The following is a 5469-nucleotide window of genomic DNA, read 5'->3' as shown; positions in this document are numbered from 1 at the left end:
GGCTATGCCTAACTACAAGGCTATGTGGCCCAGCAAAGGAAACCCACAGGATAGTAGAGATCTGCAGAAATACTACAAACCTGATTAGGACTAGTCTGAGTCCAGATACTCTAATGAGCTTAAGTTTTAAATGGTAACATGAATATTTTACCAACGTTTTATGAAAACTGAGGGAAGCAAAGACCTCTAAGAAAATCAATGACACTGTGGAGAAATTTGTTTAGTTGAAATTTTTTAATTAAAAAATTAAAGTATGAAGCTGAGAGAATGCAGTGTAACACCATGAACTATCGTTTTCTGTAAACATAATACAAAGAATGGATAAAATACACACAAAAGTCACATATTAAAAACTAGACAGCAGTCAGTTAAGGATGGTGACCCATGAAAACCTGCCACTGCTGTGGTTACAGTGACCCACTTGTCATTCTCTGGAGAGAATGCAGTTCAAGGGAAACCATCTCAAGAAATAGGCTGGGCTAACACTGGCAAGGATTTGGGAGAATCAAGACATCCAGTGTTCCTAAAACAGAGTCCCTGGGAGGAGAGACCAGCCCAGACACTGAACTGGCCATGTCTACAGTGATTTCCCCAGACATCCCACAGAATACAGCCCAGCACATGTTGACTGCCTGAGGCTGAAGGAAGAACCATTCAGAAGAACTGGAAGTAGCCGTGCCCATGACTGGGAAGCTGGCATCTGACTAAGCAGAATGGGGAACTTTCTGTAAGCCACAGAGAGCAAGCACTCAGAAGGGCTTGTTTCCACGAGGAATAGCTAGCCTCAGACTGACGGAGATTATACTGCTGCCTAATACATCTAAAAAGAATGAGACTCAAATAGGTAAAAGTTCTCCCAAACATCTTAGCTGCATCCTATAAAGAGGCTCAAGATTGTTATAAGTATATAAAATATGTAGCTTCCGGTAAAATAGGATTTGCAATGCCTAGCATGCAAAAAGCAATTGCCAGACATGAAAATGGGGTAATGGAAGGACAAGGGGGGGGGGAGGAGGAAGAGGAGGAGGAAGAGGAGGAGGAGACCGCCACCAACACCGCCAGGATTGACTGCAGCACTGCATTGGAAAACTATGGATCTGAGTTAGACTGGGACTCTGCCTTCAAAATGATGGCAGGAAAGAAAGCGGCAAGCATAGCAGGCAAGCATCACTGTCTGCTATCAAAGCTCTGACCAATACACATCCCAAGCATCTGGACCAAAGACCATGTATGGGCAGGGATTCAACTATACAATAGATATTTGCAAAACTATATCACAGTACGAACACATGGTTACAAGTAAGTGTGCTATTATGTTCTGAATGTTTTCTCCCTCATTTCTGTACCAAAGTAAGGATACTTGGTCCTTCACATACAATGATGGGTTCTGAAGATTGTCTAGGAGGTATACCCAGGGCAAGATCAACCAAATTCAGATGAGGCACCTTGATAGAACCATCAAAATTGGAAGATTCACCCTTTTCTCTGCTTTCCAAAATCATCCTAAAAATGGTATAAGAATGACTGCTTCTTTGATTTTGGTTATTCCATAATGTCTGTTCTTTTCTAGTGTTGCGAGCCAGTTCAAAGCCATTTCTGCTGTATAAACCACTTCTTCTGTGAGACCAGCAACATAAACATTCTTGTGGATGTCTTCCCCAATTATCAAAGGTTTCATTTTTTGAGCATTACAGAGTAAGTCTGTAATGGTTTCATTGTAGATCTCCATGTAAGAAACCATGGTCTCCATGTAGAAGCCATTATAGACTGTAATGGTTTCATAAGAAACCATGGTCTCCATGTAGAAACCATTATAGACTGTATTCATATGCTTAGTTTAAGATCCGCTATTTCTCTTTATCTTTAAGAGAGCATCATTTGACGCATTAACATAAGGAGTATTCATATGCTTAGCCATGCTAGCAAACTGGAGGGTGGTCAGAGTTTCATCAAATGATACTGGAGTAATTGTGCAGATGATACGTGTCTTCGCATTTCCTCCCAAGGGATTTTGAAGAATTCGTGTCAGTTTGCAATCTCGGTAATTTATGAAACCACCAACCTGTCACCAACCTGTCCGTCACTGAGTTTCTTTTATGGTTTCATTATGGGTTTCTCACCATATGAGTCGTTCTCATACCATTTTTAGGATGATTTTGGAAATCAGAGAAAAGGGTGAATCTTACAATTGTGATGGCTCTTATCAAGGTGTCTCATCTGAATTTGGTGGATCTTGCAGTCCGTGAAAGAGCTGCTCAAACAGGAGCTGAAGGTGTTCAACTGAAGGAGGCTGTTCTAGAAATTACAACTTGATTTTGGGACAAGTGATTAAGAAACTCAGTGATGGACACGTTGGTGACAGACAGGTTGGTGGGTTCATAAGTTACCGAGACAGCAAATTGACACAAATTCTTCAAAATCCCTTGGGAGGAAATTCAAAGACACGCATCATCTGCACAATTACTACAGTATCATTTGAAGAAACTCTGACCACCCTCCAGTTTGCTAGCATGGCTAAGCATATGAATACTCCTTATGTTAATGATGCGTCAAATGATGATGTTCTCTTGAAAAGATAAAGAGAAATAGCGGATCTTAAAAAAACAGTTGGAGGAGGTAAATACAAAGACTCAGGCACAGGAAATGGCAAAGAATCAACTGTCCCAGCTTCTGGATGAAAAAGACTTGCTTCAGAAAGTTCAGGATGAGAAAATTCAGAACCTGAAGTGGATGCTGGTGACGTCATCTTCTCTTGCAATGCAACAGGAGCTAGAGATTAAAAAGAAATGAAGAGTTACTTGGTGCTATGGCAAAATTAAGGATTCAAATTATGAAAAGGAATTTAAAATCCCAACAAACATACAAGAAAATGTAAAACTTCTGTGACTTTTTGAGAGAGAATTCTATCATGTAGTCGGGAGAGAGTGTACTCTTGGGAGTCTGCAGTGTTTGGTAGCACTCTGGAGCCATTGCCTGAGGAGGAATGGAGCTCAGCCTCCATGCTCCTAAGCGAGGAAACCATAAATGCGAGTTGAACTCAATGCCAATATAATGATCTCGTGTAGACTATGAACAGCTGAGAAAATGAAGACTTGAAATTGAAATTAAAAGGAAAAAAATGAGTTAGAGGAATTTGAGTTTCCAGAACAGAAAGAAGAAAAAGATCAAGAGATGCAACTAATGCATGAAGTTTCCAACTTAAAGAATTTAATTAAACATGCAGAAGAATATAATCAAGGTCTAGAGAATGAACTAAGTTCAAAAGTAGAGCTTCTTAAAGAAAAAAAGAGGACCAGATTAAGAACCTGCAGGGATACATAGATGCCCAGAGTCAGAAAAGATGAAGATAGATGTGTCCTACTCACCGGACACCACTGAAGACCAGAAAACAGGCAATGCGCACTGTCTGATTTGGACACAGTAGCCCTTGATGCCAAGAGAGGCATCCTTCCTTAGAAGTGAAAATCTGCAGCTGAAGGAGAAAACTAATGAACTTTTAGATTCTTGTAAGCAAATAGAAAATGACATTCAGGTGTATCAATGCCAACTGGAAGCAAAAAAAAAAAAAACCTGCAACTGATCTGGATAAGGAATTACGGTCGGCTTTTCAAGAAATGTCAAAACTCGGCCTCCTGGTAGACGGCAAAGGTTTATAGTCTAATTTGGAATTGGGAAAAAAAATTACTGACCTCCAAACAGAACTAAATAAAGAAACTTTGCAAAAAGAAGTTAACTTGCTGTTGGAGTTGAAATCTTTATGTCCGAGGTGGAGATGCTGAGGAAAGTTGCATGAGAAATCTGAAGAACTCTGAAGAACTCTAGGAACAGAAAGAGAAAAACTTTTCTGAAATAGCTCAGAAAGTAGAATTCAAGGTTTGCTTGAGGAGATTGGAAACACTAAAGATGACCTTGGGGCTTCCAGGCTGAGTCAGAGGGGGCAGTGAGGAGGTGTGGCCGGCCCTGAGAAGCCTGGGCATGGAGCTGGAGCTCAGGCATGAGGGGGCCCTGGAGGAGAGCAAGAGGAAGAAGCAAGAGGAAGAAGCAGGAGATGGCAACGCTCTCCAAAGAAGCAGAGCGCCTGGCTCTGGATTCATGAGGGCCGAGCTTTCTCACAAGACTCAGGAGCTTGAGCGGAAAACAGATGAGGCTCCAGAAAGGCTGAATAAAATGGAGGAGCTGAGAGACGAGGTAGAAAGCAGAGACTCTAGCCTGCAGTCTGTAGAGAAGGAGAAAGCTCTGCTCAGGGAGCAGCTGCAGCAAACCTTGGAGGAAGAGAGCCTTAACCCAAGAAGAGAAAGACCTAAAGCTAAACTCCAGGAGAGCCTGCAGACTGAGGGACCAACTCAACAGTGACATCCAGGACATGGTGAACATGAATATAGATACTCACGAACAGTTACTAAATGCTCTCCAGTCTTTGAAACACCAGGAAACAATTAACATGCTGAAATGAAAACTTCTGAGGAAATGCCCAGTAATTTGCATACAAAAGAAGGGGGAGGAGCTGGAGATGAAGCTCAGCTGGAAGGCATAGATGAACAGAATCTGCTGGTTGAAAAGTGCCCACACATTGGTCCTTGGTGGTAAGGACAATGGAGAAACTGAGGAACAGGAAAATAGACTCTCTAATGCAGGAGAGTAGTGGACTCCAACAGACACTGGAAATTATTAGAGCAGAAAAGGAACAACTGAAGATGGACCTAAAGGAAAATATTGAAATGAGTATTGAAAACCAGAAAGAGTTAAGAATTCTTAGAGATGAACTTAAAAGGCAACAAGAGATAGCTGCACAGGAAAAAGATCGTGCCACGGAGAAGAGAGAAGAGCTCTCCAGGGCGCAGGAGAGACTAGCACAAGTAGAAATAGAAGCTAAAGGACAAGGACCAGAAACTCCCAAGAGACACAGCAGCAACTTCTTAGTACACAAGAAGCTATGAATAAGATACGGGCAGAGGCGACTGAAGTGGAGAGCTTAGAGAATGAATTCAGGTGCCAAGGATTGGCATTGGAGGGTGTGGAAACAGAAACTGGCGTTAGCTTAGAAACTTCATGAAAATTATGAGCAGATGAAATCTATAATCAAATAAACGATCTGAAAGAATTACTGGAGTCATTTGAAATAGAGAAAAAGCAACTTAAAGAATATGCAAAAGAAATCGAAGCTGCTGACCTACAAACAAGAACTAAACATTGCTCACATGAATCTGAAAGAGAACCAAGAAACCAAAGACAGATACACGTGGACAAACTGATGCACCAAAGACAATACATAGAGAGGGAACAACACTTGTAACCAGGACTAAAAATACCTCCAGTAGGGTCCATAGAGGAAACAGGACGTCTCCAGGTTTCCCCTTGTCCCTAGGAGAGTTTTGAAATCCATTTTCCTTCTCTTCTCTTTCTCTCTCATCTTTCTAACATCGTCTTTGGTTGGTTGTTTTTTACTCTTTTTATTTTATTCCCTATTCC

The 5469-nt window shown here is 41.4% G+C and overlaps 1 pseudogene; it reads left to right on the top strand.

Moving 5' to 3' along the window:
- Positions 1-2123: 2123 nt before the first annotated feature.
- Positions 2124-5252, top strand: LOC127671315 (centromere-associated protein E-like; annotated as a pseudogene).
- The last annotated feature ends 217 nt before the right edge of the window (positions 5253-5469 follow it).

The sequence above is a fragment of the Apodemus sylvaticus genome, chromosome 20, assembly GCF_947179515.1.
Source record: "Apodemus sylvaticus chromosome 20, mApoSyl1.1, whole genome shotgun sequence".
Classification (NCBI taxonomy): domain Eukaryota; kingdom Metazoa; phylum Chordata; class Mammalia; order Rodentia; family Muridae; genus Apodemus; species Apodemus sylvaticus.
Note: the sequence above shows the minus strand (reverse complement) of the source record. Positions and strands in the feature narration are given on the sequence as shown.